The sequence below is a fragment of the Manacus candei genome, unplaced genomic scaffold, assembly GCF_025592945.1.
Source record: "Manacus candei isolate 608988 ecotype Guabito, Panama unplaced genomic scaffold, ASM2559294v1 h1tg000051l, whole genome shotgun sequence".
Taxonomy (NCBI): Eukaryota; Metazoa; Chordata; class Aves; order Passeriformes; family Pipridae; genus Manacus; species Manacus candei.
The window spans coordinates 5,818,510-5,844,344 of NW_026138099.1; the positions used below are offsets into that span (position 1 = coordinate 5,818,510).

At 38.6% G+C, this 25,835-nt stretch overlaps 2 protein-coding genes across 5 annotated transcripts in view; both read left to right on the forward strand.

Moving 5' to 3' along the window:
- Positions 1-25,835, forward strand: part of LOC127477273 (uncharacterized) — a 702,414-nt gene that overhangs the window by 654,582 nt on the left and 21,997 nt on the right. The window lies entirely within an intron of this gene.
- Positions 1-25,835, forward strand: part of BNC2 (basonuclin 2) — a 344,665-nt gene that overhangs the window by 285,731 nt on the left and 33,099 nt on the right. The window lies entirely within an intron of this gene.

Here is a 25,835-nt window from a genome sequence, read left to right on the forward strand (position 1 = left end):
TGCTAACTCTATTAAATATCAATAAGTTGTATCTTCAGTGATTGTTACCCTTAGCTTCCCAATATATATTTGAATTAATTATACATGTAATTTTAGATATTTTTCATAAGAAAATTTCTTCTGTTATAATGTTAACTTTATCTATTGATTTGGCAGTATTTTCAATAGTATTTAGCAAACAAAAAGTTGTTTGTGATTTGGTATAGTGGAGCTTTGGAAGGAATGATGAAGATATGCAAAATCTGTGATATAATTCTCTTTAAGAAGAGTACACAAAAAAACCACCCTAGCAAACAACTTGGATCCTACCAGGTTTGTGGAGCAACAGGAAGTATATTTATGTGCTAGATGAAAATATTTCAGTAAAGAAATTTTCAGTTCATGAGTGTTCAACTACATCAGAAAAAAATCCAAGAAAAATAACGGACTCTATAGCTGTGATGTTTGTGAGCAGTGAGGTGGGATATCATCAGGATATCATGGCTAGGCTTCACGAATGAAGATTTGGGAAGGCTCTATCCACGTTTGTTACAAACATGCTGGTGGTTTATGAGGCCAATACGAGACAGACATATCCGATTGCAAAAGGCACAGCAGAAAGACTCCTTAGGTGGTATATTCAGCTAGGCACAATTCTTTCTGCGTTGTCTTTTCTCCTCAAGAGTGATCCTGCGTGCGTTCTCAAAGGAAACAGCAGCATTATAGATGGTGTGTCTCCAGGCCTCCCAATTCAAGGCCAGAGTAGAGCAGTTACGATGATCAATGTGGCCGAGGTGAGATGTTGTTTCAGGGAGTCCTTGTATCTTCTCTTCGGGGCTCCTCTCATGTGGCAGCCCCAAAGAGGCTGCAGCAAGTTCACCATAAAGCAAGATCTTAGGGAGGTGGCGGTCCTTCATCCTTGAGACGTGCCCTGCCCAACGCAGCTGTGTTCTCAGTAACATGGCCTCTATACTTGTGACTGCTGCTTGTTCTAGAAAAGATGTGTTAGTCACATAGTCTGACCAGTGGATGTTTAGGATTGTACGGAGACAGCGTTGATGGAAGCATTCTAGGAGTCGCAGGTGGTGGCGGTAGATGACCCATGATTCGGAACCATATGAGAGAGTAGACAACACTATGGCTTTGTAAACACTGATCTTGGTACTTTTCTTCAAGTGAGGTGGAATGATCTTTATTTTAGATCTGCAAGATAAAAAGATGATCAATATGCTATTTAGTTTTAGTAGCATTAGGTCAGTGTCTACCCAGGTTCCCATTGCCAAAAAATTATAGATAAGCTCCATCTGAGGCAAATCATCTAGATGTTTAAGAGATCTCAGATTTTAAGACTAGCTTAAGTCTTCAGATTTTGCTTTGTTACAGAACAGCCTGGTTATCTAGTATATAGGTTTTAAGCTGTCTTTAAAATGACAAGTGTGCCATCAGCAATTGGATTGCCTAAGGAATTGAGCAGTGATAAGTATTAAACCAATACTTAACACTGAAAAGTAGTATAGTTTTACCTTTGACTTTGAATTCATGATCAGTTGTTATTGAAATATATAAAATCCAGATGCCAGTACTCTTGGACTCTTTGTATTTGTCTTTATAGAAGCATATTTGCATCTGTGATTTGAACCCAAAGCTTTAGGATTCAACTTCTTTCTACTGTATCATATAAGTAAACTTTTGAGCCAATGCTAAAACTTATTATCAGGACATTTCAAATATATCATTACACCTGAACCATGTTTTTCTGAATCCTTTTTACAGCACTCAAATAATTAAAAAAAAAATTAAATGCAGTTAGCATTTTGAGGGGGTTATATTTTTTTTTCCACAGAAGGAATGAAATTTTAGAACTTTTTCTGCTGCCACCTGCACTGTCAACATTTAACTTTACAGTAAAAAAGCTGTAGTCATGTCTACTGTTCATGGAAAGATCTGGGGAAGAAATAAGAGCAAACAGACTGTGAATGCTGTTTCACTTGGCGTACAATACTGCTAAACTGGTATTGATGCTTCTGACTTCCTGACTGGTTAGCTTGTCCTGCATCATTTATAATGTAACATTTTGACACTGAGATTGGGAAGCTCTGACAGTCTATAGAATGTAGGTGCAGTATGCCTTAAATCTTATTAAAAGACCTATCTAGATGTTTAGGAGAAATGATGAGCTATGATCATGGGGCTAATCTGCAACTTGAACCAATTAGTACAATTGCTTAGGATTAACACTAATCCTGTGTTTTGTTTGCAAAATCTAAATTCAAAAGTTGCATGATTTTGCAAAATCAAACTCACCCATAGATTTACTCTTCTCTAGTGACCAAAAAAGGGTAATAAGTGAAAAAGTGTGAGTATTTATAGGGAGGTGACATTCAGAAACATCTCCAGGTATAACTAGTTATCAGTATTGTGCTGTCCTCCACATTCTCCCTGCAGAACATAGAGGCTTTAGAGGCTGTTCTTTCCTTCTGAGCAGTGACTCTTAGTGTAGTTTTCTGTTGCATTGTAAAATATTCCCAACATGAAATCCTGAATTGCACTGAGGAATGAGGATAAAAGACAGTGTTTGATTTATTAATTTCTAGTGGATTAGAACTACAAATGTTTGCTATGTTTTTAATTTGAGAAGTAGAAAGAATCACATCAGCTTTTAATTATGCATTTTGTGTAATGCAGCCCTGAATAGAGCAGAGCAAAATTAAAATTGTGGATCAAATGCTAAATCTGAGTTGTGACTGAAGTGAGCTGTAGTGTAATGCTAATGGTTTTGCATCTTCTGGCATTATGTCAATAATAGCTCTAATCACATTCAAGAGAGAGCCCATTAGCTTCTTCTCTTCAGCAGCATGTACCATAGCAACATATCGTGAGCCTTGAAATAACTCGAAATTTCTTTCAAAAAGCATTGCTGTCTGTGAGCTAAGGAGGGTGTCGTATTAAACATCATAATAAAAAGTCCCTAAACCTAAGAAAGCTTTCTTGTATCTAGTTAATTAAACCTCTGTTAGCTTCCATTTGATTTAAGAACATTCATTTCTACTCGTTCCCTGATTCAGGTGATTTTAGTGAGAATCCATGGTAGTTTTGTGAGACAAAGTGATTCTTACCAACTGTACTGAAGAATTACCTTTTACAGGACTCGAACTTAAAGGCAGGGACATTTTCAGTCCCTTTTATGAAATTATTTTTCTGCCAAATTGTTCCAGCATATACAATTTCTTTTATATTATTATATGTGCGTAGAAAAACTGCAATCATAATGACCAACCTCCACTTGTTGTTCCATTTAGCATTCCATTCAGCATTTATCATATTTTAAATAGATGGTTATTCATAAAAAAAACCAGCACAAACCAAACAAAACCAAAACAACAATAAAACATACTTTTGTTCAGTCAGATTGATCCACAAAATTCAGGTTTGAAATCGAGGAATACTGGAAAAATATTGTTGGAAATCCTTTGAAGATGACAGAATTGTTCACAATTTATACCAGAGAATAAGCTATATTCAGAGGAGAGAGCCAAAGTTAAAGGACAGAGCCAAATTCTGGCCTTGTATGCTCACATGTATTTCTGGTCTACTTTGGTAGAGACTGTAAAGTTTTATGTGTGCTGGGAAAATTTGACCACTGTATTCTGAGGCCTTTCTATGCTGGCTCAGCTCGTTAGCAACTGACTTCCTCTAATTGCCACCACAGGCTGCTGGTCATGGCTAGTCCAACCTCTTTTTTTTCTCTAGCTTTTGCTATTATAGGTAGTCTATGCCTTGTTGGCATCTCCATTTCTTCTCAGCTCTCAACTGAAAATATTCCTTTTACCTGTGCCTCTTAATTTTTCCCTATGCTGTTATTTACAATATCAGTGTAACACTGGAATATAAGTCTGTGCAGCATTTTAGGATACAGCTTGTTTGAAAGATGCTATACTAAATAAAATTGTATCTCCCTACGTATCTATAAATCATTTGCCACATAAATAACTGATTCTGTTTGATACCAGTTTTTGTTTCAGTTATTGCTTTTGCAGAGTGTTGTATTTCTATTGAATCACAAATAGTAAATTACCAGAAAAAATAGATACTTGAAATGAGTCCTAGTTACAGCAAGGAACAACTGTTGTAGGGAGACCTACCTGCTAGTATCGAGTTTAGGCATTCTTGTTAACTTGCTTTATACACAGAAAGGAAATTCATGTTCAGACAGAGAGCCAAAGAAACAATAACAAGGACCTGGAAAGTCCAGTCCAGTATGCTTTTGCATACATGGATGGCCTCAGTGAATACAACTGAACTGGTTTGCCTCAGAAATAATTTGATGATTTGAAACTTTTTAGCCTTTTGCATTCATCTAACAATTAAGGTGCAGAACAGAAGACAAAATCCATTTTTTTTAAATTAAATATGCAGTGTTTAACATGATACTTGAAGTTTCACTTCTTCTACATGTGGAGAAATAATATCTTGCTTATTTTATTTAAACCAAAAGAAATTTCATTCTTAACAATCAAGTTATTAAATAAGTAAGTAAGTAAATAAATAAATAAATAAATCGATACTGGGGAAGTTAATTTTATCCAGTTCAGCTAGATCGCAAGAATTTATTTTGAGTTTTTTTTAGTATTTACTATGTAATCAAAAATTGAGATTGTTAGAAAGAATACCTGGTGAAACAATACACCCTGATATGTAATAGATGATAAAATTCTGAAAAGTACTGCACACTTCATATTTCTGCAATTTCTTTGTCAAGAATTTTGGATTTTTTAAGTGAAACCATGAGAGTAAAATTATTTTCTTCCCACAACATGCCATAATTCTCCTTGTCAAATATGAAACATCAAGGGAACAAAAAATGCCAAGTGAAGGTAAGATCTCCACATGGTATCACTTTTATCATCTTTATGGGCCAAACGTTTTTGCTAATGTGTTGGTTCAGAAGATCCAGGTCTGTCCTAGGGCTGGCAAAGGAAAAAAAAAATATTAAAGGAAAAAAGGTTGTAGGAATTTACAAAAAGTATATATGTGCAATAGTGTTCTTTTTTTCTGTTGACATGCACACAAAAATGCAAGTAATCCTTGCGCAATATGAGTGTGCACTACTGAAATATTGGATATCAAGGTTCACACTTTCAAAGGGATCTCACTTTGGGAGGACAGAGGAAAGGGGTCATTTTACTTTGAATGCACGTATGGAACTGGTCCCCACTGCATCTTCATCATACAAAATGTATTCCTACAAGTTTAAACTTTAGATATCTTTTCAAAAAACACGTTCAACATTTTAGATTTCTAACACGAGTATGTCTTTGAGTCACTCTCAGCTCTCCCAAACTCATTCTTTTCACAGCTGATAGAAAGGAGAGCTCGTGCTGCCCCTTTTGTCTGCACACTTGTATAGTGTCTTTGTAGCTCTCATGCTGTCATTGTCTTTACATATGCTATGTGGAATCACTGCTGAATGATAAGAAAAGCAGCGTGTCCTTTCTGTCCCCACAAAGCTGTGATCAATAAAACCAACAAAAACCTAGATTCTCGTTTTGACAGTAGATTGCTACTTTTCTTTCTAAAATGTTAAACTTTTAAGTACTGTGTCATCTGGCACATAACCTTTCTGATGGCAAACATTTATGGTCACCACTCTATTTCCCCACTAAAGTCTGAGTGTATGTGCATGAGAGCCAGTACCAAGAAATTTCGTTCCTATTGTATTGGTAACCATTCCAGATTCTTACACTACTATCAAGTTCTCTGTATAGACACTGGAAGTATTATATGATTTTGTGAGAGTTTTTTTGTAAAATATTTGCAAAAAGTTGCATTATTTCATAATTACTACATGATTTGAGGTGACTGACTGCATGAGGACAACGTTTTACAGTTGTTGCTTGAAATTAGGACTTATTTTTTATTTATCTATCTATTGTGAATAAAAACAGCAGAAACAATATGCTTCGATGCCTCATTTTATCAGTATCTGATAATATTTGGACATCTGGGTGGAGTGTTAATGGAGGAAAGATACATTTTTAGGTAGATAAACTTATTCAAATTAATTTTATCTTGCATCATAGATATATAGTGCTGTTAAAAAATCCCTTAATAATACACTCTTTTAGTCGTTGTTACTGACAATATGATCAGAATTAAACTCACAGAAAAAGAAGAGGCTGTAACATAGTAAGAACACTGTGTTTTAATTTGTCAGTGAATAATGGGTAAGAGGGCATCGAAGGTTCCTTATGTCATTTTTTCTAGTGATACCCAGCCTCAGTGTGCAAAGTATACAGAAATCTAATCTGATTCCAGTACTCAGCCTTTCCTAATGCGTGTTTGTATTTTACATCTGCAGCTAAAAATTAACTGAGCTGGGTCACGGTTGCATAAGCGCATGAGCAGTTTTACGTCAGCAAGTAGTTGGACTGGATGCTTGTGGAATGTGAAAGACTGGAATTTTTAATTTTTAATATGATCTCTTCTAAATAGAAGAGAGAAGGAAATGGTGGTTAAGAACTGTGGTTTTGACAGTCAGTGTTCTATACTTTCAGCAGTTTTGAAATAGTTTTTGGACAAATATTGTAGGTATGTAGGTAGATTTATTCTTTGAGAAATAGATAAAATAGGAATGAAACAGAAATTCTAAAAAACTATACTCTCTCCTCTTTCTCTCCTTTTCACTCTCATTCTCCCTGTTTTTCTTTTACTTCCCACTTTCTTTCTCTGCATCCTTTCCCCTTCTCTTTTTCTTTCCTTTTCTCTCTTCTCTCTGTCTCTCTTTTTCTCCCTCTCCCTTCCAACCTGTAAAACACCAGCAGTCATGCACTGTAGATTCATAAAAGGTGAGAATATTTCTAGCTCTCTGGCAGGTAGAAGACATTGTTATGGGCTGAATACACTTATATCTGAATAAATTCCCAGGGAGGCTGAGAACCACTGACATGGTAGGTATGTAAAACCATGTAACTGACATCAAGGCCTGTTGCACTTGTGTAGCCTTATTGAATCAGTGGAGCGCTCAGTCCCCAGTGAGGCAGATGTCACCAGCATCTGCATTCCTGACAAGCAGCTACACCTGAGGTTCAGGGGACACTTACGTATTTATGCTGAGCTGTACATCGTGGAGGCTTCATCACTGTATTTGAAAAGTGTATTTTGAAAACTAAGCCAACAGCTTTTATATATTGATTGGGTATAGTGTCAGGAGTCATTAGAGTGTGAGTTCTTTAGCTGTGGTGTCTCTGCAAGTGTTGTGAGTGCTGTGCTCGTACTCCAAATGAGATTGGTTTTCCTGATTGTAACATCATACTGATACCAAATAATTTCAAAGTACAGGAAGTGCATTGTGACTCTCATGTATTTTCTCTGAAGTTTGTCTTGAACATGACATATCTCATGCCTTTTTCTTTCTCCTTTTGTCAGTTTTGTCTTATTTCAAAGACCTGTATGGCACAGGAGAGGAGAACACTTTTTTTACTCCAGTTGAAGTATAATAGCACTCAAGTTACACGCAACACAGAATGCAAACCAGATAAATGACGTGACAGAAGAGCACTATCAAAAGCCACTGCGTTTTCCACAAATTAATGCCAAAACATTTAGATACAGTAAAGTCCAAGAAACTTTTATTACAGTTGTTTCTGGGAATTCTGCCTCAATTTCTTTGACAAGACAGCTTTTACTTGGGCAGTAGAGATGATGAAATGATCAAAAGTGATGATTAAAAAATTTTAAACAATAGGCAGCATTCTTTAGACAATGTAGACAAAATGCATGAAATGTGTGTGTGTAACTATTTTAAAGCTAGACACTGTTGTCTTGGTTTGTTGCTCTTTGATTCTGTGGCTATCCTAATGCTATGCCTTGCCATATGTGCCTGTATTCCTTGAGCCCTGGCTAATGCCTGGGCTTCTTGTGGGGAGTCTGAAATTCCACTACAGGACTTTGAATGGAGAAACTCATGTGGCTTATGGCATCATCAGTACCCTGAGATGGAAATGGGGCTTTATGGAAATCAGTCTTCCTTAGAGGGCTCTGTACAATACAAAGTGCTTACAATACTAAGTGAATGCTGCTTTTACTGCTCTGGCATCAGCCCAGTCTGTGCTCACTTGTGGATAGTTATACTATAGATGGGTGTGCTGTAGTCACAGCTCTCACTGCTCTGGTTGAAAAAATAGGAAAAAGAGGTGGGTAAATGATTGCAGAGGGAGTCATGGCCAGTCTTCGCGAACGAAGATTTGGGAAAGGTCTTTACCCACATTTGTTACAAGCGCGCTGGTGATACAGGGCTTTGCAAATGCGGGTAAGGCCTTTGAGCCTGCGCAGTGGATTTTTTAGGTGAGACACAGTGTACGCTGAACTGAGCCCACCCTTTAATCCTGAGGTTCATCTGCCGGGGCCGAGCGAGCTTAGACGGTGGCAGCGAGGTCCTCAGGACGTAGGTTTGTTTAAAGTGACCTTCTCTTAGATGGATGGCCTTACAGGGCTGACGAACTCCATCTGCCCAGGTTTAGAGTTGTCCTTCTCTTCAGTGTGTTCCGGGGCTCCCTTCTCAACTCCCACAATGGTACTGTCCGCACAGGCGAAGCTCCCGTTCTCTCGCTCTTTTCCGCGCCCAGGGCCGGGCCCCAGGCATGGGCCGGGCTGTCGCGATGCACGCGGCCCGGGGCTGGGCCGGGCCCCACAGAGGGAGTAGGCTATTGTTTTATCCTCTCTCCTAATTCTCACACATAGGGTGTTCATAAGTTGTGCAGTACATATAGTACCTTCTTTGTCTGAGTTTAAATGCAATGCTTTTCACTCCCTCAGATCAGTAAAGCAGGTATAAGCCATTGCATTACTGCGTGTTCTAGCCTCCTGCTGCTACTGTTTGCTATGTCCTTGCTGCTATGAGTATACTACAATGTAATTGTCTAAATATGCTCACACTGCTGTGATGTTCCAATGGTGAATCCTGCATAGTAATTTGATTTGATTAATGGATTTTTGAAAGTGCTGTCCCCTCTTTCAAACTCATGTGATTTGAGATGACCATGTTATAGGTAACCTTGCCTGTTTAGCTCCACCAAATAGAATTAATTACTCTGTAGTTCACTTAAGAAAAAAATGTAGAAAACAATTCCAGAAGTTGATCACATAACAATACTACTGTTGCATTTCTGATGATTTAGCTAGCAGCAATCATTTCTTGCTAAGAGGACTGCAAGACATACAGATGTGTTTTAAATAGCTTATAAATTATAACTCCATTTACTGTGAGTTTTACAGATTCCTATAGAGGTCTGACCTTACTGTCCTGTATGGACAAAACTGACATTGGTTCATAGTGTTCAGTTTCCATTTACCTTTTTCAAGATTGCGGGAATATGGCCTGTCTATAAAAGGTTTTCTGTGTTATTATCATGCTTGAGCCAAGCTCAGTTGGTCTGCCTGAGAACAAGGAAATAGAGAGTCTTACATCCTTCACAAATAAACAGTTTAATTTCAAAGAGTGTCATCACTAAGGAACAGCTGAAGGAGTCTGTGATTGCTAAGAGATTCACTTTATTCTTTTGTACACCATGATACTTCCCCTTTGCTCCATAGTGTAATTCACAAGGCTTTTGGCTCTATATGAGCATTTAGAGTTGTATGCACATTACTATCCAGACCATTCCTTGTTTTCTTTTAAAATAGACATTCATGATTTATTTAGGATCTGAAATGGAAGCTGTTAATTTTCTGGGTTTCAGAATGCATATTCAAGATGGTGTGTCCATATAAGATAGATAGATAAATAGATATAGGTAAAAAAGAAAATTAATTTTAAAGCTTTATTTCAGTCTCATGGTAGAGTGCAGTAAATAAACAGGGTATAAAATATTTGCATCATCATGGCTGTGGCCTGAATTTCATACACCACCATAACCTTGTCATCTTTTGTTTTTCATATACAAAATCAAAAACAAAAGGCTTATAATCCTCCATTTATTGACTTTTTATTATTAAAAAGTGAAAGTTGAAAGGCAGCTCTAAGCCTGCTTTATCAGCCACAGTTGCACCAACTTTGGATGCTATTTCTAAGAGCTGGAAATGTACCAAAGACATTAAAAGAAACTTTTTGCTTGCATTTTGCCAAGCTATTCTTACTGCTCTCTTTTTATGAAAATAATACTTTTTATTTGCTTTGCAACAAATATTTGTGTTCAGGGGAGTCTCTTCTGTATTAGACAGAGTCTGTCTGTCCTCTAGGGTAAGAGGGCTGCTTGTAAAGTTATCAAAAGAAACTTGTAAGTGTGAGCACTGTTATTTCCTTTAGAGTTTGCTGTGCTAGAAGTAATCTAATGACAGTTTATTGGTGTCCATTTGGGGAAGAGGGATTGGTATTTTTATTTGAAAATTATTTCACTTGGGAAGCTCTGAACATAATAAGCATGAATGAAACAATTACAACATAGTGTAATAAAGGTCGTTCTCTGAGAGGATGAACTAGCAAAGGTGTTCATTGACTGACAGTGGCTTACACGTCCAGATATTGTAGAAGTCCTCCACCAAAAAGGGAGTGTGAATGTTACTGCAGTTCTCTAGATAGGCACTTTCTAAGTCTGTCTTTTCAATTCTTCTGTAGCTCAGTTCATTTAAAACCTTACTGCAGGACAGAGTTGTTTTAGTGTTCGTAAAGGCAGGTCAAGTTCACAATAAACTGTTTATTCGAGGTTACATTGAGTCACAGTCACAGAATCATTTGGGTTGGAAAAGACCTCCAAGACCATTGATTCCAGCCTTTGACTGATCACCACCTTGTCTACTAAACCATGGCACCAAGCGTCAGATGCAGTCATTTCTTGAACACCTCCAGGGATACTGACTCTACCACATCCCTGGACAGCCCATTCCAATGCCTGACACCCATTTCAGTGAAGAAATTCCTCCTGATGTCCAATCTAAACCTCTTCTGGTGCAGGTTGAGGCTATATCCTCTTGCCCTATTGCTAGTTGCCTGGAAGAAGAGACCAGACCCCACCTTGCTAAGCTCTCTTCAGAGAGTTGCAGAGAGTGTTAAGATCATCCCTGACCCTCCTTTTTTCCAGGATAGATACCCTCAGCTCCCTCAGCCCCTCCTTATAGGACTTGCGCTTCAGACCCTTCACCAGCTCTATTCCCCTTCTCTGGACATTCTCCAGCACCTCAATGTTTTTCCTCTTTTGAGAGGCCCAAAAATGATCAAGGGATTTGAGGTGTGGCTTCCCCAGTGCTGAGTACAGACAGATGTTCCCTTCCCTGGTCCTGTTGGCCACACTATTTTGGATACAAGCCAGGATACCGTTGACCTTCTTGACCACGTGGGCACACTGCTGGCTCATGTTCAGCTTCCTGTCAATCCAGACTCCCAGGTCCTTTTCCACTGGGCAGATTTCCGGCCACTCTTCCCCCAAGCCTGTAGCTTTGCCTGGAGTTGTTGTGTCGCAAGTGTAGGACCCAGCACTTGACCTTGTTGAAGCTTATACCATCAGTCTTGGTCCATTGATCCAGCTTGTCCAGATCCCTCTGAAGAGCCTTCCTGCCCTCCAGCAGATCAACACTCCACCCAATTTGGTGTTGCCTGTGAGTTTACTGAGGGTACACTCGATTCCCTCATCCAGATCATCAGTGAAGATATTGAACAGGACTGGCTCCAACACTGAGCCCTGGGGGACACCACTTGTGACATGCCCCACTTGTGTGCATGCAGCACCATTCACCACCACTCTCTGGGCCCGGCCCTCCAACCAGTTTTTAAGCCAGCAAAGAGTGCACCTGTCGAAGCCATGGGCTGCCAGCTTCTCTGGGAGAATGCTATAGGAAAAAATATCAAAGGCTTTACTGAAGTTCAGGTAGATTACATTCAAAGCCTTTCCCTCATTCACTAGACAGGTCACCTGGTCATAAAAGGAGATGAAGTCGGTCAGGCAGGACCGAATTCTGTATTACATATAGAATTATAGAATAGTGCTTCCTGGACTTCAGCCTTTCTGTGGCATGTTTTACATTACAGTCATGAAGTAAGGGGAAATATTGTCTATGTCCATTTTAAAGACAAGGATCTGAGACATGGAAAGACCATGATTTGTCCAGAACACACCAAATGCGGCTAGTGAGTCTAGGATTAAAGCTTCAGTTTCCTTGGGGATGCCCACGTCCACCTCCTTTTCTATGAAAATGCGTTAAAAATATAAAAATACTGTTTTTCTTTTCAGGTACAAATGTTTGTAGTTTATGAGATTTCTGTTTGATGTTTTAGATCCTTCTTTAAACTCTAAGAACAGGTATAGTTCAGTTACTCAGTTTAAATTTCCAAGCATTTCGGTTGTTTGCACCTGTGGTTCAAAGAGTAACTCTGAAGCTGCAAACTGACTAAAGAAAATAAAGACTTTTTGTGCATGAACTAAGGTCACTTCTATGCCTATGCCCATCATATTATATTAGGTCATTTGAATGGAAGAATGAGAGGGGTGGCACAGACCCTAGCATGGCTTGACTTTGAAGAATTTACTCATGTAGAATGTACGTTATGTTTGCAAAAAGGGGGTTTTACCTAAATACAGGGTTAGACCAGTGAATGGTGCTTGTTAATCTCCAACATCTAGCATTCACTTGCTTATTCTTCTGTTCAGTCTATACTGTCAATATGTATCATTACTTTCCTTTTTTGACAAGGTAACCCACCTAGTTAATCAAGGAAAGCCACTTGATGTAATCTTTTCAAATTTCAGTAAAGCTTTTGGCAGTTTTACTGCTATTAGCAAAAGTCAGAGGTCAAAGAACCTTGAAATTCAAAGAGACATATTAATAATTTTGAAACACTTTTTTTTCAAATAATATTGTATATGACAATAAAAGCATTCTGTGTTTTTAAACTTTTTAAACCATCTGTGTCACTTTACTATCTACTACGTTATTGGGTTTTTTCCTTCAACATAGAGAGAAAATAGTATACTTAGAGGGAGGGTGGAGGGTTACTGCAGCACTTCCATTTATTTCTGTAGTGGATACCCTGCTGAAAGTTGCATTGACTGAACACAGGACAGATACAAAGATCAATCCTAGTAGGACCAAAACCCTTGAGGTAGTACTTACTCAAAATCGATCAGTCTTTTCAGTTATCCCTGGCAGTGATGGCTGTTACATTTTCTTACCATTTCACTACAGTTTTTTCTTACAAGTTTTACTGAGAGCGTGGTCAAAGGTGCTGCCCTCATCTGTGTTCCATTCAAACCACTGTTATTTTCAGTAATATCAGTAATTTTTCTATATCTCAGTTTGTTCGTTCTTTCTAGATATGACACTATTGTAATCCAGCAAAATAAATGTACACTTTACATTGATAAAAAGGTTTTCAGTGTTGGTGTAAGCTCCTGAATTACAGTAAATAATCACTAGGTTTTGGAGAATTCTGACCTTTCCTTTTTCTTGTACTGCAGCTTAAACAGTCTTATAGTGCTACACTTCATGATTCATAATGTGCTCCAATTTGCATGTTGTCCTCCTGACTTCAAATTTTTTTGTACCACATTGGTCAGAAGCTCGTGCAGAATATATTTTATGATGTGAATAACCTGAGAAGGTTTACTAAATGAGATGTATAAATTATAAGGTAAAATCAAATACATTTTGAATATGCAACTATGTAGCGCTATCATATCAATGCATATATCATTTGTGAATGTATTGTATATGTGTATAAAGTGTGTCCTCAAAGATGATAAAATGTGTTACTGTGTAACCTCATTGCAGGATGCAGGGTTGATGTACCCATTGTTTTGCATTGTTTTTCCTGAAATCTGCATGACAGGCAGTTTCGTCTAAGTAAAAAAGCATCTTGCTCTACGAATCATCCAATTTCCTGGCAAACAGGGAATTTTAAGAGTTAAATATGCAGTCTGAGGGGGAGCGAGAAGAATCAGGTTCTGCTCAAGCCAGTGCTGAGAGGCAGTTCAGGTGATGTCACTGCGTTAAGCTTAAGAAAATTAAATTTGTAACCTGAGTAGGAAGCCACTGTAAGAAGTGCACTTGTTGCTAACTCTTTGCAATTACGGTGCTTGCCAACAATATACAAAACCAGTATTAAAAGACCTTCTCTGACTCAAGAAGGGACCTTCCAAGGACACAGTGGAAATGCACTGTCTTTGTTGTACTGTTTGAATCATAGAATCATAGAATCATAGAATAGATTGGGTTGGAAAAGACCTCCAAGATCATCAAGTCCAACCCCTGATCCAACTGCAATTACTATATCATGGTACTAAGGGCCACGTCCAATCTCTTTAAAAACCTCCAGGGACGGTGAATCCACCACCTCTCTGGGTAGGCCGTTCCAATGCCTGATTACCCTCTCTGTAAAGAATTTCTTCCTAACATCTAACCTAAACCTCCCCTGGCAGAGCTTGAGCCCATGTCCTCTTGTCCTATTGTTGGTTGCCTGGGAGAAGAGACCAACTCCCACCTGGCTATAACCTCCCTTCAGGTAGTTGAAGAGAGTGATGAGGTTGCCTCTAAACCTTCTCTTCTCCAGACTAAACAACCCCAGCTCCCTCAGCCTCTCCTCATAGGACTTGTGCTCAAGTCCCTTCACCAGCCTCGTTGCTCTTCTCTGGACCCACTGCAGGGGGTTGTTGTGGCCAAAGTGCAGGACCCGGCACCTGGCCTTGTTGAACTTCATTCCATTGGAGTCAGCCCATCTCTCCAGTCTATCCAGATCCCTCTACAGAGCCCTCCTGCCTTCCGGCAGGTCGACACTCCCTCCCAACTTGGTGTCATCTGCAAATTTACTAATGATGGACTCAATCCCCTCATCTAAATCATCGATAAAGATGTTAAAGAGGACTGGGCCCAGCACTGACCCCTGGGGAACACCACTGGTGACCGGCCGCCAACTGGATGCAGCTCCGTTCACCAGCACTCTCTGGTTCCAGCCCTCCAACCAGTTCCTGACCCAGCACAGAGTGCCCCTGTCCAAGCCGTGGGCTGCCAGCTTTTCCAGGAGTATGCTATGGGAGACAGTGTCAAAGGTTTTGCTGAAGTCCAGATAGACCACATCCACAGCCTTTCCCTCATCCACCAGGTGGGTCACCTGACCGTAAAAGGAGATCAGGTTGGTCAAACAGGACCTGCCCCTCCTAAACCCATGTTGGCTGGGTCTGATCCCTTGTCCATCCTGTAGCTGCTGTGTGATTTCACACAGGATAATCTGCTCCATAACTCTGCCAGGCACCGAGGTCAGGCTGACAGGCCTGTAGTTGCCAGGGTCAGCCTTGCAGCCTTTTTTATGGATTGGGGTGATATTTGCCAACTTCCAGTCATATGGGACCTCCCCAGTGAGCCAGGATTGTTGGAAGATGATGGAGACTGGCTTGGCAAGCTCTTCTGCCAGCTCCCTCATTACCCTAGGATGGATCCCGTCTGGTCCCATAGACTTGTGAGGATCCAGATGACTCAGTAAGTCACTAACTATTTCCTCCTGGAATACAAGGGGACTGTGGTTCCTAGAACTATGAAGAAGTTACCTGTCCAACACCAATATAGAACAGGCATTATTTAAAACAGCAGCTGTTGTTTTAATGTTCTTTACTATAGACTTATTTTGTCTCTGAGCACTAACAGTGTATGCACTTCTTGTTGAAGAGATTGAGTTGTCTTTGGTGAAAGAAGGAATCAAGGACAATAACAAGTCAACATTCTTTCTCAAATTAGGGCATATCTGTCTCAGTGATGTGCTACCACTGAAGTACTCTTAACTATGACATTGAAGTTGCCTCAGAAAATGGAATGTACCGGGAAGTTGGTATTTGCCAATTCTGCATTCCTCTCCTGAGGTAGATGTTGCTCTGAAATGCATGCATTAAAATAGCATTACTTGTGGTTTTATGAATGCTACTTCTGTTCCAACTTTGTTTGAATTTTTTCAGCTAAAAAAGATCTCATGTGGTTTTGATCAGAAACAACAGATATTGTGGAATTCAGCACAGCCCTGAATGTGAGATTGTTTGGAAACTATCACTAGCTCATCTATCAACATTTAAATTAACAGAATAGTTCTCAGGAAGTGTTCATGGTATTACTACTAGTGTAGATTTCTATGGTTTTTCTGTGGTACTGCTGTTACCACTTCAAAACCTTCTTCCACCACTCTATGTCCCATCCACTTCTATTTCCCAAAACATTCAATATGTGTTTGCTAATTGTGATCAGGCTAAAATTCAAGTGCTGTGCTTGTGGGATGTTTTTTTATCAGAAGCTGTATTTAAGTGATGACACACAGTAATTTGTTCATTCTTCTGTCAGTGTAATTTACAAGGCAACGACAGATAAACATAGCTATACAAGATTCATTTACAGTGACACAATGGCAGATACACAGAGCAGAACCCTGCCTATGAGATAAAGTGGACTGAGTGACTTATGCAGTAATTAGGGGATAATTGTCATTAACCTCGCAAACAGTAGTTTACCCATATTGTTTAAAAGGCTCCAGGATGCATAATGACAAGGTAATCTGTCAAAGCGCTAGGGGGAAATATTAATAAGATTTGTGCAAGCCTGGATAGAAAATATGCAGAAAGCAGCCACATTAAGCTAATTGGTGGATGAATATACACTTGTAAAAGTGCTTCTAATGGCACGTTTGCTGCTCTCCAAATGACTACTGCTAATGTGGAGAAGTGGGCTGCCTAGAAAGTCAGGACTGCTGGGACAAGAGGGTATTAAGACATGCAGGCACAGTTATTATTACTTTGTACACTGTGATATAATTCCCCCACTTTCTTTTGCATTTCAGTGCCTCTAATATGTCCAAACCGATAGCTTGCTTCATGTACTGTGGCATTTTTATATTCCAGTGACCTTTACCTTTTTGGTGTCACTTCTGCACCCTGCTGTCTCCCTTTTGCATCACATTGCCACCTATGGCACACCTGTGTTTTTCAGTGTAAATTTTTTCAGTAAACAGTAAAATGAAAAAGGCCTCATTAAGATCATGTTGTATATATTGCAAGTAATAATGCATAGTCCCCTAATGAATAGTAAAGATGGAAATCAATCTCCTGGTTCTGCTGCCATTCATATATCCTGCATGTAGTACAGCTGAATCCCCTTATTGAAACACAGTTTGGGTTCAATCAGAAAGCCAAGCAGGTAGTGCAATCCAATTTATGACTATAACCTATTGGCTCTTTTACTTCACTGTTCATGTCCTTGGGCAACTTCTCAGTTCCTTACAATGCCCATAGTTAGGCAAATTTCTTACTAACTCAGTTGGAAATTTTACTTATAAGCCCAGGAAGACTCAGCCTCTGTTGGTTATATTTTCCAGTCACAGTTATGAATTTAGTCAGTTTAGATTTAAAGTGAGGAAAGAACCATCTGATAATTTGATTTGACTTGACTGTTAGATGTCTTGCCCTGCATTTGGTGTAGTTCGTGTTAGATGGAGCAAGGATATCAGACATGATTTGTTTGTATTATCGCATTGTGCATTGGGGAAGTTCTTGGTCAAAGAGAGTCTGGATGTCTCTTGAGGCTGTGTGTGTTGCATATACCATAGCTCATCAGTGCTCTTTGCGAACATTTCCTGTTTCTCATAAAAATTATGTGTCATTCTTTCATTGTTGGTGAAACTGAGGCTCAGAAAGAGCTTACTGCATTTATTGCAAGAAAACCAGAGAAAACATAACTTTACTTCTCAGTAAAACATTAAAACCACAAGTGATTTTTAGGGACTGATAGCATCAAAGCAAATTTTCTTACATATAACAGAATGGGAACTATATATGCAGCAATTAGAGAAAGTGAGTCTTAAAATCAATCATTGCTATGGTTATATGCATGATGGGTATTTCCAACCCACTTACATGCCAAATTCTGTTCTACAGTTAATTTAGAGCTGGAATTATTTCAGTGGCTTAGCAAGTTTGTGTCTCTGTTTACATACTATCCTGAAAATGGTCCATGGCAGCTCATGCAGTACAAATACTTTGCCTTCATACACCATGTCCTTGGTGGTTTGATTGCCTTTAATAGCCGTGTCTGCCAAAGGACAAACACTCCACAAGGTAATGGTAAAGCTTCTTGAGATACTTCAATGAATGTTCCACTCTAAAACGCTGTAGAGAAGCAAAGGTATCAAAATATTCTTCTCTACTTGGAGTCCAAGGTTGTGGATTTCAAAGGTAAGGTATGTGAATAAACAATTTGAATAAATTCTTGATATTGTACCATTTTAGTAATGTTGAGAACAAATGCCTCACCTTTAGAGTGCATTAAAAGTATTTTTGTGAGCTGATACCATAAAGCATCTGCTTACCTCACATTAAATCCTCATTAGTAAAGTCTTTTGAAAGTCTCTACCAGAATGGATGATAAAGACAATAAATGTTTGCATTTGAAAATTTGTGCAGTTCTTGGGGTGAGAGGAGCAAAATACTTGGGAAGTGGCACTAGTATTTCAAAATAAATGAGATAAGGACAACTGCTAAAAGATTACTTTGAATCTTCTTAAAGCTTAAAAAGTCAAATTGTATGCATGCTAACAGGAGTTCCACTGCTATCAGTGGCATATTTTGCCTTTTAATAGTTCTCAGCAATGTGACGTTGTAAATCAAAGCAAATGTTTTTGGCACCATAGTGCTTTGTCCTGGCTTTGGCTGGGATGGAGTTGATCGTCTTCTTAGTAGCTGGTGCAGTGCTGTGTTTTAGATTTAGTATGAGAATCTTGTTGATAACACACTGATTTTTAGTTGTTGCTAAGTAGCACTTACAGTAAACCAAAGACTTTGAATTTCAGTGTCTCATGCGCTGCCAGAGAGCAGGTACACAAGAAGCCGGTGGGGGAAGCATGGCCAGGACAGGTGACCTGAACTGGCCAAAGGATTATTCCATACCCTAGGAATGTCATGCCCATTATGTAAACTGTAGGGAGTTGGCTGGGAGGGGCTGATCGCTGCTCAGGGAAAGGCTGGGTATCAGTCAACAAGTGGTGAGCAATTGATTGTGTATTACTTTTTTCTCTTACATTTTATTCCTTTCTCCTTTTCATTACCAGATATAGCAGTAGTAGTATATTTTATTTTGTTTCAGTTATGAAACTGTTCTTATCTCAACCCACAGTGTTTACCTTTTCTTTCCAATTCTTCTCCCCACTGGGGGCAGAGGGAGGAGTGAGTGAGTGGCTGTGTGGTGCTGTTGCCAGCTGGGGTTAAACCACAGCAGAGTGACACCATTGTGAAAACTAGTAAATTCAAGAGTATCAGACTCTAGCTGTACTTAGATGCTTTTACTCCAAGTAGGGACGGATATTTGATGTGAAAAAAACCTTGTCAGGCACCCAACTGTAAAGACAGTTGATGTAATTGCTTTGATTAAATAAAGCTTGAGCTGTTTTGATTACATACATTGTAACCCCACAGTGATCTAGCATAGTATTAAAAATAAAAATGCTTTATGCACTGTTATGCAGGAAAAAGAAAGCCATCATCTTGTGAATTATATATTCTTATCTGGTCCATAATCAAGAACATTCCATAACAAAGTGAATATTCTATCAGAAGTCAAACAATATGTTTGAAAAATCAGAAGAAGCATTTAAAACTGGTGCCCTTGCATCCTAATAGTTTCACTGGAATTGCAGAGGTGCATATGCATTCATGAAGAGTGGGAAAGAATTCAAATTAATATTTCTTTTCTAAAAACAGGAAGACACTGTCTTCCTTACCCCTAATCCACATAGGTGCTTTATAGTTGGCATGTAACAGAGTATTTTAAGGTTGATTAACCTAATGAATAGGTATTCTGCAATTGATGTGCACTATGAGGAAGTTCAGTCCCCAAAATTTGTTGGGGATCCAGTATTTTCAGACCACTCCATGCAACATAGTCCATAACCAGCACTCCAGCAGGTTGCTTGTGCAGGGAGGAGTCTGTGCTCCTGGCATACATCTTTGCAATGAGAGATGAAACAGAACACCTGCATACTTCTGCTCAATAAAGACCCTGTAGGCCATTAAACAAGAGTGTGGGTGGTTAACGGTGGTGTCCTGGCTAGGATTCTCCTGCGGTTATTGCATTCCACTGCCTTATGTTTCATCTGCAGTTTCAGCAGGACATGATGTTTCTCACTTTCGCTCCAAAACCATTGAACAGAGCTCCTGTGCATTGTTACACAGCTGCTGTGCTCCACCATGGTGGTACAACCCCAATATATATTCACACATTTCAGGGCTAAGTTATGTCAAAATTACTTTTCAATGTGGTCAGTGGAATTACTCCATATGTATAGTGCAATTACTCTGAATGTAAAGTGCAGCTGGATTTGCCCCACTATCTGCAGTTAGTAAAGTTTGCAAAGGTAGCTGTGGTCAAAATGCAAAAATTCTTGCCCCTGAATGCGTAAGGAGACTTAAAGTCTAAGGAGCAACCAGAGCAAGTACTATTACAAACCTGACAACAAAGTACGTACGTTAGTATGTATGTATGTAAGTAAAAAGTCTCCTTCATGCTACTCTTCATTTGAATACGCACTTCCAATGTCATTCTCAGTGATACTTTGGGGAGAGACAGCTGCCTTCTCTTCTCCTGCTGTAGCATGCAAGTATTCTCATGTATACCTTGTGTCTTTGGGGCAAGGAAAAAAACTTCAACTAATAAGGAAAGGGGGTGTCAGAAAGGAAAAATATCTATCAGTTTTGATTTTTCTAGCAGAGTGGAGGCTGCCAAAACATAAAGATTTCCATTATTGACTGAGAACTCAGTAGTGCTGCACTGTTTGTTCCTACTGCAGCAGTATAACTCAAGGAAAGGACTGCTGACACTTAAGCATGCATTTGTTCATATGGTTTCCGTTGCTGAAGGGAGACTGGTGGGAGGTGGATGAGAAGTGACAGCTGAGGGAAAAAAATTTCAACCATGCCTCTTTGCAGACTGAGTATGTAAATCTGAATTGCACTTGTAGAATCACAGTGATCAAGGATGCATACCTTTTCTTCATGTTTACAGGAGCAAAGGTGAGTTAGCTTCAGCATAGTAAAAACTCCCATCAGGAAAATGAGCATCTGATTAAATGTGTGAGTGTGTATTTCTGTGGAAAACTAGATAGAGGCCTTAGTTTGGTCCTACTGAGGTCAGTGGGAGTTAGCCAAAATGAACTGGAGATGTTCTACATTGCCCCATCTGTACTGTGAGTTGGTGTGCTGCTGCACACTTTGAGTAATTCTTACCCCAGGAGTAGCAGGACTACCCATAGTGTAACACCCTGAAGTTTAATTGAGAACAAAGAGGTGCTTCTGGGAATTTCAGCCAAGCAAAAACAACAAACCCTAAATCATGGAAATTATGCAGGCTTTTCTTTATTAGAAACAAATGCTGGTTTTTTTTCTGTCTACAGCCTAATTAAAGTCATCCTTTGCTATTATAGTGTGACCGAATTAATATATTTTAGTCTGCTAGTCTGCTTTTCAACTATTACAGCTGCATTCAAACTGTTTCCTTGAGATCAGCTAGAAAATATATAGCTCTTTAAGAATGGCTTATAGAAGAAAGATTTGTGATAAACTCTAGGCTTGCCTAATTATTTAATTAAAAATGTATCTATGAAACATTTTGTAATGTGGATGCTTAGCTGATATGCATCAAAAGCAACAGTTTAGGGTGTATATATGTAAACTTGCTAAAATATGAAGCTTGTCAATGAGTTTTTCTATAGAACTTTGAGAGGTTCTCAGAAGTTATCACAATAGTGCCGGAAAATAATCCTTGAGTGTTCCCCAGAACATAAAGCTACTTTAAGAAGCAATGTAATTTTTTTTAACCTTTCTATTAATCTCAGCTCTTTTATAGTCATCTCTCACTGTGTATTCAGCCAGGTGTGTACCTGCATTTTATCTATGCCAAGAAGTGAACCAGTAAGATAAAACAGAAATGCTAAAAGTCTGTGTTGTGTATGTACATAAATGTGTCTGCGTGAGTTCAGGCATATGAAATTACCTGCAGGTAATGCAGGCACAGGAGTCAAAGGAGCTTCTCATACAAAATGAGAGTTCAAAATAACTGGTTTCATAATGAATGTTCAAGGCTTACAGTGTATGTTTATAGTGTGTCCTTGTGTAGACTGTTTTTATTTTCTGAATAGGCAGTTTTTAAATTGGGATGTTTTAAAGCTGAATTGAAAGCCTGAAGTTTGTAAAGGCTAAAGGTCTTCAGAAAATGAAGACCCACCTTCAGAATCCTCCCCAGTTAAGCTTCTAAAAACTGGAGTGATTGTTGTGTCCATCTGCTGTTGTAGCCTGTTTGTTTCATCTCAGATAAGCATCTTGACACCCATCACTTGTTCTGCTTGACCCAGAAGTTTAAGACAAGAGGTACCCTGACATATTGTGACACGCGCATCTTTTCGTAACATAAAGTCAGCAAAAATGAGGAGGCAGATTCAGGGTGATTAACTATGACATTACATTACAGATCTAATGTATGTGTATATGTGGACCTGTATCTATACAAATAATAGAGTTGAGTGTGTGTTTAGAGTTAGAAAAAGATTTTCGCCATCTGTGATTGTGTGAGAGAGATCCACACAGTAAAAAAAAAAAATAAAGTAAAATTAAAACTAAAAGACTAAAAGCAAGGCTGCACGGAAAAAGAAGGAACATCAGTGTATGCTGTATGGGTTGGGCTTACTTGTCTCCTGCTTGGCTTAGAGCTGTAAGCATGCAGTACTATCTCTGTACTCACTAACTTCCTTGTGCACATTGTCACAGGAGGCTTGGCTTAATCAGTTGTGAGCTGAAAAAAGTAATATAAATTGGAACCTTTTGTCATGAAGTATTTAATTGTTGATATGATTTAATGGCTTTGGGGAGAAAATTTAGCATGAGAGATTGTAAGAAACAAGAAATCGTTTACATGTAAGAAAGGACGTGAACCTCTAATCAAATATTACCCTATACAGAAAGATCCCTAGCTAGTTATAGCTAAATTCAAATGGGATAATGGTTAGATTTTTTGTTAATTTTAAGTTTTATCAAAAAATGACATTCCTATTCATTCTTTATCTAGTTTTGCATAATACATGCTTACGATGATTTATGGAAACCTTTCACTGTGTAAATATTGAAGCATGTGCTACGCAGTATCCACAAGCAGTGAAGTTTTTATGGAATATAGGCATCTGTGCAATTTCTCTTTACTTTGTTGAGAAAAAAGAGCCAAACAACTTCTTGCTGAAAATTAACAAGGTAAAGCTTGATATAACTAGTAGGGGTAGGCAAGCAATATTTAAGAGCAACTTTCTGATTCCCTGCTCTTTCTATGGCAGCAAGGGTAACCCCATGACAATAACACCCTTGACTGCCAGTTTCTCTGATAAGTGGGGCTTAGCAGCTGCCAAAGGTCTGGTGTTCCTCATTGCAAATCCTTAAAAAAAATGAAACAAAGGGTGGTGGTGTCTCATGAAGAGGAAGCTCATGAAGCTAAGCACCAGCTTCTCTCTGTTAAGATGTGGAATAACTCCCCGAAAGCATACAGGGAACCCCCAGATTTAGATGCCTGACTGCCTGTTCTGTGCCTGTTCTGTCCTGACTGCCTGTTCTGGCAGCACATTGCTGTGCTGCCAACAGATGAGGGACTGTGTGAAACCACCTTCCACTTAACGTGTGAGGATCTGTTAAAGGATCTGTACCTACTATTCTCCTGAGCTATTGTCGTGCTAGATGCGTTTAATTTTTATTTACTTACATACCTGTTTTTGTAAAGCATCCATCTGTTACATAAGCCTGTGAGTGATTTACAAATTAAAACAAAACCAAAACAAATTACAGTAGTACATTGCAAAGCAGCCTGCAGCTGGCTGCAGACAGGAATCCTAATTCAATACATATAAGCAGTGTAAATTAGACAATGTTATTTCCGTCCTCAAACAATGGGAGTTACAGTTAGAAGGAATTAATACTTATGTTTTAGGATGAGAAATATGTACATATAGATTGGGTCAGACCTGATAGCAAAGACCTGGAGATCAAAGTCTGAACCAAGTCTGGCTTTGCAGTTCCAAGTAGGAATTACCTATATATACAGGTGCTGTGGCTGGCTGGAAGTTTTGGGAAAAGTAGGTATAAGAAGCTTTACATCACACTTTTTAGGGAAAGTAGTAATAGTTAGTTGGATGGGAAAAACAAATATAATCTTATAGTTTTAAGATAGGAACCTGCCCTTTAATTATTTCTTTGTGGTGTTGATATTTTTTTTCTCCCACCCCTTGTCCCATTTAGTTTTTGTTTTGTTTCGCTAATTTTTGTTCTTGGGAGGGATTTTTTGGTGTTCTAGATGATTTCTATTTGGTAGTACTGACTGACTCTAAAGTACTGCTCCATGAAGACAGGCAGAACTGTAAGGGCATAGAAATTAGAGACGTCCACAATGCTTATGCGTGTTCAAAGGTGGGGACAAATAAGAACCGGCATCTGCATCATGACGTTTTGTTCATCACTGTGTAAATACAGACTAAACATTTTCTACACAGAGATGGTCTCTGGGGCTTTCCATCTGGGGTCAACTGGGTAAGATTTTCCATAATTAATTGCTGTTGAGGGTTTCATTGTCTTCCAAGGTTTGATTTTAAATGTTCATGTGTGGAGCGTTTCTGAAGATTTTGTAGTTGTATCCAAGGTACTGAAACACACATGGCATTAACCTTCAGCATTATCTTTGTATCCAGAGAGTTGAACTGCACTGAACATATCAGAACTGAAATAATAAAACCAGCGTAATCAGTTAAACATATGCTTTACTATTTGGTGCAAAATTGTGTCTTCCGGTACTCTAGGAAATGTGAGGGAAGAGAAGAATCAATCCTCTGAAGACTGAAAAAAAATTAATAAATAAATAAATAAGTAAAACTGGGGGGTGGGAGTGCTGGAGGGAAAGAAAGCTGTTCTCAATCTTCATAATCAAAAAAGAGCTAGTGGGTTTTGCAATAGCATATAGTCCAAAATGTTCGGATAAGGTTCTGAAGCTGAGATTCAAGATTTAAAAATATCAGAGACAGTAGGGTGGAGTATCTTGCAAGGCTGTTTAAGGCATAAGGAAGCAATGAAATAGTGGTGGTTTGATGGCCTGCAACAGTTCTTGTTGGTTATAGATACTGTGCTAATATTATGTCCAGCATTTTATCCAAAAGGAAAGATGCCAATAAAATGATGTATTCATTATATAAGTATTTTAATATATTTTTATCAATACATGCTGGAATGGATTGCCTGACATTACGTTGCAGAATTTTTAAGTTCTACCTTCAGGCAAATCTCATGCTTACTAGCAAAAATGAAAGTGTGAAATGCTTTTTAATGTATATTTAACAACAGATATTCTAGTGATTACTGATGTGTATTCTCTCTGGATTTTTCCCTTGCTATCAGAAGGCAATGTTAGGAGACAACATTTTTACTCATTTATGCTATCTACATCCATCAGATCCTTACTTTTTACATATTTTTAGCTGTTATTTTATGTCAAGACTACAAAAAAAGTCATCTCCAGAGTCTAAACCATACCAAGATTGCAAGCTTACAATCAAGTGCCAGTAAGAGTCCAGGGAAAAAGGGAGTAAGGTACAAGTATTATGTACTGTTTTTAAGATATTTTGCCTTCTATCAAAGTTTCTTGTGAAATGGCCCATGAGTGACTTTAGTCTTATATCTGCTTATATTTAAGAAGCAAATCTATCAAAATGCATTTATTTAGCTCTTTCTCATATTACCATTTGATAGTGATTAAAGTACAACTTTCAGTATTTTACAATGGTGTGTACAGCAACAGTTCATATGTTTTACACTGATGTATTGTAAACAGTA